General features: G+C 42.6%; 1 protein-coding gene across 3 annotated transcripts in view; it reads left to right on the top strand.

Annotated features, from left to right (window-relative positions):
- The window catches only part of ZNF827 (zinc finger protein 827), a 166213-nt gene that overhangs the window by 91152 nt on the left and 62745 nt on the right, over positions 1-12316 (top strand). The window lies entirely within an intron of this gene.

Genomic DNA, 12316 nt, shown 5'->3' with positions numbered 1-12316 from the left:
AAGAGACACACGATGTTTTTCTCTTTGACGTGGTCTGGACTGACCTCAGCATCATCAGTCAAACCTTACCCGAATTGTGTTTTCTTTTTCATTCTATGAACTGGAACTGAAGAACACCACACATCACACAGTAATAATGAGCACAGAGCCAGCCTGCCTCACACAGAGATGACAGAGTGTGAGGGAAGGACCCTCCCGCTAACAGAGCAGGAGAGTGGTGTTAGCCTGGTCTCCACCGATAAGGGCAGGGCTGGGAAATGGGTTTTGCGGTCTGGCCTGCGCATTGCACTGGGAAATGGGTCTGGCCGGTGGGAAGTCTGTTTCCTCTATGAAGTGGGATGCTCAGATAGGACATGTGGGCCACTGTAGAGTCCAGCCTACCTTCTGCCTGCACTCCGAAGGCTATTTAGTGTGTGTGCTTGTGTCTATGGGTTAAACACATGAAACAGGCCAGATTGGTACACATCGAAAGGTGGAGGCTACAAACAGTAAATGTTCCTTTTCATTGGCTTCTATGGGTTTCTCGAAGTGTCACAGGCCAAGTTCCCTGGCAGCAGAGCCTGAGACGGGTGTGGCTGTGGAGGGCTGTATCAAGGAGTGTTCTCTCCAGAGCCTGCGGGGGCAGGAGAGGAAGGCAGGTCACTGAGCAAGCATTGGTTGTAGCTGGATTCGAGCTTCTGCTCTGTCCTACAGTGAATTCTGGAAGATGAACTGCACCAGAGTGAATCCTGCTTCGAAGCAAGGGGACAGCTCCTTGCAGCCACGTAGTATTTGTAGTATTCTCGGACTTCAGCAGGGGCAAATGTGACCTCCCCGGGCCGGGGGGCGCGGATGGTGAGGGCAGTGAGCAGCCCATACTCCCAGCAACTTGGAGAGTGCACGGCGGGGAGGGGGGGGCGGGCGGGGATGGAGCAGGACCCCAGCAGCATCTCCTGCGGGGGTCCTCTGCTGCCTGCTGCTCTTTAAGCTTACATTGTAATATTTATATCACAGAAAGGTATGCGGCAAGACCACGTTATTTTATGATTTTCAGGTGTTCTCTGGGAAGAGGGGAGAGGAGGTTTGAATTAACCCCAAACAAGTGAAATGAGCCTCGTAGCCTTAATTGCTTTGGCTGGAGCTAGAGCGTAATTACAGGATTGAAGAGAACGTTTTTTAGCCATTTGGCAAAAATGAAGCAATCCTTAAACCCTCCTCCTGATGGGAGCAAGAAGAAATAAGATCTTTTGCCCAAAGTAAAAGAAGAGGTGCTGCCTATAAACGCCCCCACCACCCCATGCAATAGTGCTCAGAAATCAGTATTGCAGAATTCTTGGTTTATTGTTTTTCTACAAAATCCTCCGTGTGTTTTTATTTTTCCTTTGAGTCGGCAACTTACTCAATTAGCCTCTCCTCAAATAGGCCTCTTTTTTACCTTCTCACCTCATTACTTCAGGTGAAATAGAATCAAGCTACTTTGTGCCAAGAAATCCTCTTTAACCTGAGTTAACTGATAGCAGGGATGGTGGGAGGGGGGACGCCAACTCTCTCCTTTTTTGAGTCTGGTTTATTTCATATGCACAAGGTCAACTTACAGGTTATGTTTTAAGGTAATATTTGGGATACTTTTCAGAAAGAGCTGCATCATCTCCACATTTCCATATCTCCAGATTTGTAAGGACTTAGTGGGATGTTTGGTTAGTTATCAGATTTCTCATGTTTGATTTCCTAGAAGCCTCTGACTGTACAGAACAATGGCTCATGATTGGAATCAAGTTCAGAGTCTACCGTGTTTTCGAGTTGCCAGGCACATTTAAGACGGAGCATAATTTAACAGTGAAGTATAATGGGGAAGGGAGGCCCTGGGGTGCTGCTCCCAGGGAAGTATTCCGATCAAGCTCCTTCAAACACCAATGGATGCATGAGCTCCTCATTCAGTGACACCTCCTGCTCATGGGGTCTGACACCCCCGGGGACGAGGGGAGAGACAATTCAGGCCACACTGAAGAAAGGAGCTGACTCTCTCCCTGTCCTTGATAAACCCATGGCTTCCCCCACAAGTGTTTATCATTATTGATCTTGATTCTCATTCTAACCACAAGAACTAAGGAAAAGTGTAGCCACCCAGGATGAAACCTGGGTTCTCAACCTTCTGGCCCTTTCCTCATGTTGTGACCCAACCATAAAATGATTTCCGTTGCTACTTCATAACTGTAATGTCGCTACTGTTATGAATCGTAATGTAAATATCTGATCTGCAGGATGGTCTTAGGCAACCCCTGTGAAAGGGTCGTTCGACCGCCAAAGGGGTCTCGACCCACAGGTTGAGAACCGCTGCTCTATAGGTTGGCATTTCTATATGTGCTGACCAGTGAGACTTGGGGGTGCTGATTTCCCTGCCGGGCACCAAGAGAACATGACGCCCGTGGATGTGTTTACAGTGAACTCTCCATCCCACACGGGCCATGACTACACCTCCCTCCTCATCACACCCTCCCTGGTCCCGGCTGTCCATTGGCAATCCCGCTGTTTGTTAATACCTCTAAGGTGGGGAGATATGGAAAGAGAAAATGATGTTAGGCAGCATTCCTTGTTAGCAATGTTTAAAAAGAGGCTTAGGTGAAGCTAAAGGTTGAAACTAATAACTAGCACGTTCTGGATCATTGGTTCTCTGCCTCATGTTTTGTGTGGTGTGTTGTTGTTTTTTAACTCTTACAATGGAAAATTTCAAAACTACAGAATGTACTCATCCTTCAGTTTGAGCAATTATCATAACCCATATAATTTCATCCATCCTCTCCTTTTGGTTCCCTTTTCTCTCCCTGGATTATTTTGAAGCAAATCCCAGACATTTTATGAACTGGTTTAAGAATGTCTTTTTTTTTTTTTTAATCCTAAAACCTTAGACTCAACTGCTTAAATTGGGATCATCTTCCCAAAAGTAAAGGAGGAAAACAATCACCGAGGTGCACCATGTGGCCAGGCAGAAAAAATCAATCTACATAGCAGCCAGAATGATTGGCTCATGTGGTCCTGCTCACCAGTGCCTTGACCTCACCCCTCCTCCCTCGTACATGCCCTCCTCTGGCACCTCCATCGCATCAGTCCCTTGGTTGGGACGTCACTGGAAATGCTATAACAGCCGTTCCTTAGCCTGTTTAACCTTAGAGTCTAGAAAATTCAATCCAAGTGTAAAGAAGCCCGTGTGTCTCCTTTGAGATAGTGTGTGGACGGGGTGTTCTTAACGCCATCCGACCTGACAAATGAGATGGGAAGGCAGGCCAGCCAGAACCATGAGAACAGAAAGCTTGGACCCTTAAGAGATTAACCAAATCCTTATTTTTCTATTTCCTTCCCCCGCACAAGACTGGGTTCCACAGGGACCAGATAACCAGCTACTATGATTGTTGATGAAAATATATGAGGCGTGATATCATAACCAGATCCCAAAGTTTAATGGAATAAAAAGATCTCCACCTTCTGACATGGACCATCACCCAGCCAGGTGCAGGATAAGATCGAAATAGGAAAATGGAACCCTAGAGTCAGAGTCAGATAGCTCCTGGCAGGTGAACTGGACATGCTCAATGTTGTATAACACCATGGACTTCAAACAATGGCTGCCAAGAACCCTCTCTTGGTTATTTGTTCTCCTTTCCCCATTAATAATTCAGTGTCCCTAGGGATATAAGATTGCAGGCCTATAAGAAAAACTTCTCACACCTGGCACACTTTATTCCAAAAGCAAGGCAGTGTTTACCTGAATTGTCCTTTTTCCCCTCACTAGACTAAAAAGCAGAAGTGGAGAAAATCCGAGAAAGGGAGATTTATATCATGCTGTGCCGACCAACATTTAATTTGCACAATTTTCAAAATTGGAAATGCAGGCTATTTTTCTGTGATTTAGATAATGGCACTTACAGTGTTTACTGAGAAACATATGCATTTGGAAGTGTTCAATATAGAATTTCCCCGTGTGTGGGTTTGGATGAAATGTCCTTAAATATTTATGATTCGGTAATAGTAATTGCACAAATTTGTAAAAGTATAATGTGCTGCCTCAATTTGTGCAATTTTCCCTTTACGTTTTTTGAAAGGCACAAGAGAACAATGCTCCATTACCTTAAAAAGTAAAAGATGACACATAAAGAACTCTGGGTTAGACGGAGGCAATTAAGAAAACAGGAAAGGGAGCAAATGAAATTGGTGGTTTTTGAGTTGCTGTCCTCAGATTCTCTTAACCCTTTACAGTTCACGGCTTTAAGATTAAGTACACCGAGAATTCTATTTCTAAAATATGGAAATTACTGCTAATTTCATGGCAGTATATCCTTTGGTTAGGATATTCAGTGCTTTTTTAGTGAGGTCAAGGCTGTTGGTGGGCCATTGCAACTTTTTTAAAGTGCACTTCCTCTAGCCTGCGGATCAAAGGGTCCTGGGTTTGATTCTGGTCAAGGGCATGCACATTGGGTGCAGGCTCCTCCCCATCCTGGGCCCTGGTCGGGGTGTATGCAGGAGCAAACCAATAGACGTGTTTCTCACACATTGATATTTCTCTCTGTCTTTCCCTTTCTCTTCCACTCTCTAAAAGATCAATGGAAAAATATCCTCAGGTGAAAAATAAAGTGCCCTTCCTCTAGACCAGTGGTTCCCAACCTTTTTTTGGCCATGCCCTACCTAAGCATCTCTAAAATCCTGATGCCCCCCTCCCCTGTGACATGTTCTTATTAATGTGGAGGATGCCTGAAAGGCCATTACTTTGGTCTAAACAAACTTCCAAAGAACATGGCATCCATGAAAGAGAAAAATAAAAGAACAAAGGGCAGTTGAAGTACTGAGGAAGAAATCGTTAAAATAATAATAATAATAATATGAAGTGATATGAAAAAATACCAAATAAGGTTTCAAAACATTTAACAGAGAAATGAAATGCATAAATATGTCACATTATATATTTATATACTGTATATGAGGCCCCTAGGACCATAAGAAATGCAAAAAAATCACTGTTAATAACTCATTCTCAAATTGCCCCCTTAAAAATTAAATTGCCCCCCTCTGGGGCATGTGCCCCACGTTGGGAACCATTGCTCTAGACCAGGGGTGGGCAACCTTTTTTTGAGTGCGTGCCAAAACCAGCAAAATCTCTGACTCAAAATTCTTCTGCGTGCCAACCCTAATTTTTTGAGAACATGTTACGCCTACTTGATATCTCTTAAGGTGTACGTATGTGAAGAACCTTGAAGAAAAAATAAAATTCATTCGAGCGACAAAAACACAGTATATGATGATGAAAAATACATTTATTTTTTAATGTGTACATGTACACTGATAGTCCGACAGAAAACTTTATGGCTCCGTTTGATGTTATCAGTGGGACTTTTGCTGCTGCATCACTGATGACAGAGATTTTACATCAGGTTTATATTTCGTGACCTTCAGAGATATGCACGAGCTACTACTTTCATCCGTCAGGCTACTCCTATTACGAGACTTAACAAAATTCATCACTGAGAACAAAGATTCACAAGCATATGTGGATGAAACCAAAACACTGGTCGGATCTAGGAAGGCAGGGGGAGTTAAGGCAGAGGCATAGGAATTGCTCTTCCCCTCTCTCCTCAATCCATGTCTATGGTCTTTAAGATAACTTGTTATGTAAAATTATTTATTTATCTAAGATGCACCTACACTGAATTTATCTGAAAAATAAAAAAGTCAATATTAAGAAAAAAAATTGTAAATGGAAGATTATAAGAGGTTTCGCGTGCCAGCAAAAGTTACTGGCGTGCCATGTTTGGCATGCGTGCCAGGGGTTGCCCACCCCTGCTCTAGACACTGCCACCTACTGGCAGACTGTCCTAGGAAATATGTAAACCTCTGATGTCTACGATGTCATTGTGCCCCTTATGTGGTTCCGTGTGCAGGTCTGCAGCTGCTACAACACAGATGTTGACTTGAGAGTCTTCTCATTGGCCATACACTCTTCAACTGACCTCTGCATTTTCAGTTTTCAAAGAAATTAAAACTAATCTTAGAACACAATGAATCACTTCTTAAAATAAAAACGGTCTGAAACAACTTTGTGGATTGCTGCCATTTGAAGGTTCCTTTTTTCTTATTTCACCAAACCTTTCTCAGTACTGTGATCTACCCCTACATTCCTTTGTTCTTAGGGATCCCCCTCTGCCATTTTCTCGCGCCCCTGTGACATCTCTATTGAACTGTTATCATTGGAACTACACTGCCAGAACCGCTTTGTGTTGCATGACTGTGGAGAGGCCAGTTCACATCTCCTTGTCAAGATCGCACGAGGGCTGTGCCTTTCTCCTCTTCGTGTTCCATGGGCTCTCCCACCCCATGTCCCTCCTCCTGCAACAGTGTCCCATCTTGTTTGTATAACTCTGGACAGTCAGGAACCCAGTGTAAATCTGTAGGTCCCTGTCAGTAGACACCCAGAGCCTATATTCTCTCCTGATCACCTTTGACAGGTGATGCAGAGGTGACACGACCCAAAGGTCTGTGTGGCTGAGGTGCCGGCCTCACTCCTGTTCCTCTTGTCGGGGATTTGCTCTCAAGACTGTCTCTGTGGTTGTTCCTAGAAAGATATCAAATATTCAAGGGTTGACCTCCGTTGAGGGCTGAAAAGCCCTCAGGGATGATGCCACGGCCCGGGGCACCCACATTTCACTGGCATTCCCTAGAGAGCTTCCACGGGACAAAGTCCCGAGTCCCTGCAGGGAGACTGAGGTCACCGTCCTCTGCTCCCCCAGCGAGGGCCCGTCGCCCTTGTTTATGCAGGAAGGCAGATTCCTGTGGGAGATCCAGGGCCCTCGCAGGCTGACATTTCGCCGAGCCGAGCCAAGCCGGACATGCAGGTTCACTTCCGTGGCCTGCGGTTGGCTCGGGCTCTCGGGGCCGGGCCCCCGGGCACAGTGGCCCTCACAAGGCCTGGCATTGTGCTCCCTGTCCTGAGAAGTCTCCCGGCTGCGCAGCAGATGAATGCCAGCCGCTGCGACAGGAATTGTTCCTTGAAAATGTGGTGTTAGGTTGTACGGGTTGGCCCGCCTCTAAGATAACTCTAAATAGAAGGTGTTTGTACTTTTCAGAGAAGAAAATAAAATTTTTAAATCACCAATATATTTTTTTTCTTCCTAAGGTGCTCTATTGTTCTGCTATTTGAAACAGCCTCTTCCTTGGAGACCTTTTGGCCTTCTGCAACCGAACTTGACTGATCCTGCTGGGATCATAACTTAGGTGGATCATAACCAGCCTATGTCTTTTACAATTGCTTTCAATGTTATCCCTTGGGTTACTTCCTAAAAGATTAAGAGTCTCTTTTAAAATAGAAATAAAGGATCCCAAACCATAAAACTTAATATATATTTTTTTTAATTTTTGTTTTTTTTCAATGACAGTTGACACTCATTATTATATTAGTTTCAGGCGTACAGCAGCTTGTTTAAATTTTAAAAATAACATTTGTTTCCAGGAGAACATAAAGAATAAAAGATAATCATGAATAATCAGTCCTGCTACCCAGACAACGACTGCTAAGTTGGTACTGCATATCCTGGCTGAATTTTTTTCTATTTATATACATATATGTTCCTATAAAAATCAACTACAACTATAGATACAGTTTTGTAATCTCTTTTTCACTAGCAATATAGTCTTTTCATGTCAATATTGTTCTTCTCGTGTTTGCATAGTATTCAGTGTTTGCATGTCATAACAGACTTAATCAGCCTCCTGTTAATGGGTATGAAGGGTTGTGTTTGGTTTTGTTTTCCCAAGTTGTTGGTAATAGAAACGGTACTGGAATAAATTGACTGACAAAAGCATTCACAGTTTTCAGGCGTTTGCTATGAATTGTCTAATTGACTTTCAGAAAGGTTGAATCTATGATTCTACCACAAGCTAATGAAAGAGAGAGAGAATATTTCAAGGATCTCTGTGCTTTATCATTAAAAATTTGTTTTTACCAATTGGGAGGTTAAAAATGATATCTTCTAGTTATAACCATTTTATTTATCGATTACTAGTGTTCAGGGGGAGGCATTTGTATTTGTTCTTTTGTGCATTTTCTTTCATTGTCATTTATTATTTCATTTGGTGGTTTGTGTGGATTGAACTTTTTGTTTGTTGCTGATGATTTTTTAAATGATGAACATTTTAAAACAAAGTAGAAGGCATAATGTAATACATCACCATATCCCACCACCCAGATTAAACAAACATTTGCCATGCTTACTTCACCAGTCTTTCCCCCTAGATTTTACATCACATCCCAGACATCATAACACGCCCAGATTCTTTGATATACATCTCTAAAAAATAAGGATATTTTCTACAATACCTTTGTACACCTTACAAAATTCACAATATAGTTGATTGGTTTTATCCTTGCTGAGAAGGTTCTGTTGATAGGCACCAGCCAAGTGCACAGCCATGTCAATGGACTAGGAGGAGAAAGAAACACGTCTTAGCTTTCTCCTCACCTCAAAAATTAAAGAAGAAAATCTGGTGCCCATAGGGGTAGTTGAATGATGGAGTGACCTTGGTTCTCCATCTGCTCACAAGCGCCATTTAGAACCCACTGAATCTGCAGTGCCAGCCTCAGTGTGTAGATAAATGCCCCCGCCGGGGCCTGCCAATGCGTAGCCATTAACTCATGTTTATTCACTACAGTTCTTTCTTTGAAAATGTGTGCGCCGAACTTGATCAATGACCGGTCTTTGAGGCCTGGTCCACTGGGGTCGAAGGAGGTCTTCTCTGTTGTGTCCATTTTAAACTTGAATAGGGGATTTACTATTTGGATGGTCAGGGCTGTCATTAGGTCAGAGACACCAACCCCGTCTTTTCTTTCTTTCTTTTTTTAATCCTCACCAGAGGATATTTTTTCCATTGCTTTTCAGAGAGAGTGGGAGGGAGGCATGGAGGGGCTGAGAGACAGAGAGAGAGAAACATCGATGTGAGAGACACACACATCAACTGGTTACCTCTCACATGTGCCCTGACAGGGGGTGGAGAGAGAACCAACAACCCAGATACATGCACTTGACTGGGAATTGAACCCAAGACCCTTCGGTGCTTGGGCTGACACTCTAACCACTGAGCAGCACCCTCCAGGGCCCAGTCATTGTTAAACTTGAGCACTCTTCTCCACCCCCATGCCCACTGACCTGCATCCTGGATACTTTTATTAAAATAGGTAAGTAAATAAATAAAACCATTCAGGAATAGGGGCCCTCGTTTCTGCAGGATTGAGGAGGGAGGGACACTGTCATGAGCACCCTTAACATTGTTTTCTTTCATGATCGATTACTTTTTTAACTGACGACAAGAATGGCCATAGGAAAATGGGCACTGACTTTTCCACCTAAACGGTCAATGTCTGGGTCCGTTTCACAAGAAATGAAGCTACACAATCTCTCATCCGAAATGAAACCGAGAGCCCAAGGTGGAAGCTAGGAGGACCGCGTACAGTCCAGTGTGGCATTTAGCAATTGCTGTGCCCGGTTTTTAAGGGTTCAAGATTCTTTTTAAAAATCTGTGGACCTACGCATTTTGTATATTTTAAATATAATCATTTATAAATATGTTACAACATATAGATATATAAAAATATTAAGCATCTATTATTCTATTTTAAATTATTAGCAAATAAATGAATCAAGGATGGTCATATTTGAGAAAAAATAAGCACCACCTAAAAGTGAAGAAAGCTGCATTCATTGTGATAATTAAGGTGAAAATAAAATCATCTTATTTGGCCTTTTTAAAACAATGAATATCTTTTTAAAAAGTGGCAACATTTTTGTTGTTGAGTTGTGAGTGTATTCTCATGCAGGCTGCCCCTGCTTCTTAGAAAGTTCCTTCTGACCTTAAAGTCCTTGAGGAAATGTTGAGAAGGTAGTTATAACTAATCCAAATATTTCCCCCTCTTTCTTATCTTCAAGTAATCCCATCTTTTTCATTGATGTGTTGCACAAGCTTTTTTTTTTTTTTAAAAGAAAAAGACAAACCCGTTCTGGTTTTTGGCAAGGACTGTATTCTGTTATTGTTAGCAAGATCTGGGTTTTGTTCAAAGAAAACATTTCCGGTTTGTTGTCATTCCCTTTACTTTTGTTATATATACATGGAGATTCCAAATGGAAGTTACTGTATCCATTTCCGCGGTCGCAGTCCTGTTCCACACATTCAGAACGGCCTTGAACTGGAGTGAGATTTACTCTTGGAATAACTTTGGTCTATCACCGTGTCTTCTTGAGGCTTTTGGAGGCTTGAAGGATTGTTTTCAACTAGTGTTTCCTGTGCACTTCACAATGTCATGCAGTGTGTCACTCCTGGGTCTGTCTCAAGGTCTGAGTGGTTCAGAGGTCAGAGTTTTAAAAATGCCAGCACAATCGCTTTAGATAAATATAGGGTGGCCCCAAAAATGTATACACACGCTTTGAGTAATTGTAAAGGCAGTGTTTATGAAAATACGTTTCATTTTCAAAACTGCGCTATCAGCTGTTAAAGTGTGTGTACATTTTTGGGGGGGACACCTGTACATGGAATCTCAGTTCTTTAAAAATAACATGATATACCGATACAGAAAACTAGTGGTTCAGTGCGCTGAGTTCATGGCTGGGACTAAGTGGAGACTGAGAAAGACCCCGCTAACAGGGGGGTAAATAGCATGTGGTGCTGTGTTCCATGCTGGGGCCTGCCAGGGGGCAGCCAGAGGGAGGACACATTGGCTCCCACGGCCCTTTTCCAGCCTGGACTGGGGCTTCTGGCTCTCCTTTCACCGTATGTAGCTTCTCAGAAATATCTGAGTCAGATCGTTTATTCTTTACATTTTCTTAAAATAAAACAAAGCAATATAAAATTAACCCAGCCCAGCTGGCGTGACTCAGTGGTTGAGCATCGACCTATGAACCAGGAGGTCACGGTTCAATTCCCGGTCAGGCACATGCCTGGGTTGCCTGCTCGATCCCCAATATGGGGCAGGCAGGAGGCAGCCAATAAATGATTCTCTCTCATCATTGATGTTTCTATCTCTCTTTCTCTCCCTTCCTCTCCGAAATCAATTTTAGAAATATTAAAAATTAGTCCAAATTCTTTTAGACATATTTTACCCAGAAAAAAATATGGAAGCTGGATGGAGACTCAAGTACTTTCACTTGAAAATACCCCATCTTTTTTATTCATTAAAGAAAATTTTGTCTATGTGGAGATTGAAGTCAGAATATCACTCAGGATGATGTAACAGAAACCCTTACATTTAATAGAATTTCATTCCACCCTAAAATACATAGATCCTTATGTGTTCTTAGTAAAAAACCATTATAGAGCAAGATCTTTTTTTTTTCTATGTTTAATCTTTCTTTTCAATTTGCCATCTCCAAATTCAGTCCTAGGAGTTATTATCATTGCCTTCTAGAAGGAAAAAAAATTACTTCTTCTGTCACTCCTTAAAAACTATTGTGTCATTACTAAACAAAGTTTTCTTCTTAACTTTCCCTTACATACTGTGCCCACCTCCTCCTTTTCCTCTCAGTTCCGTGCTGCTATGGCATCTCACCCAGGATCGCCTTGGTGTTTTGGTTTACACGGTGGCCCTCGGGAGGGGTGGCAAACCGGCTGTTCTGTGGGCAGCGAGCTCCCTGTTGGCCCGCAGATGTTAAAGGTGGAGATCCCTGTGGCACAGTCAGCACTTAGCAAAACGTATCACTACTTAGCGCCATAATTTTTTATGGACTGTTTTATTATTAACTGTAAATCTTTTTGTCCTGAAGCCCCGTGCTGTTGACCCTACAGCCCAGGCTGTCTAATGCCTGGAATTGCCTAGTCATGTATTTTAACCTGTAGATTTTCTACAGAAGAACGACAGAAATACACATTTAATCTCCATTTCATGTTTACCCAGAAAAGAACGTTGGATAGATAAAAGTTTTGTCTTTTTTAAGTAACATAAAGCAGGAAAAGGAATGGCGTGTGGGGCAGTCCTAACTCTACACCCACAGCTTCTAGATGCTACTTCTGAGTGTGTACTGAATGTTTACACGAATCAGCTACGTCTTCCAGGTCACCTGTTATTGTTCAGGGCCAACGGGAGTATGTTGTGGTAGATGGTGATTTGTTCCCTACGTGACAGACACCTCCCGCATTAACCGTTAGTTTCAACCTTTTGTTCGTTTTCCAACTTTTTAACCAAATATATTGATCATAGATCAATTTTTAGCAGTTTTTGCCTTTTTTCATTTCCTTCGCTCACTTTTTGATGGAGAGGCTTTTTCATAGTAAAATGACTCAAGTTCTGGTAGCTGGAGAGTCAGGAAGTAAG

This window comes from Myotis myotis, unplaced genomic scaffold, assembly GCF_014108235.1.
Source record: "Myotis myotis isolate mMyoMyo1 unplaced genomic scaffold, mMyoMyo1.p scaffold_m19_p_6, whole genome shotgun sequence".
NCBI lineage: Eukaryota > Metazoa > Chordata > Mammalia > Chiroptera > Vespertilionidae > Myotis > Myotis myotis.
The sequence above is the reverse complement of the archived record's forward strand: the minus strand, read 5'-3'. Positions and strand labels throughout refer to the sequence as shown.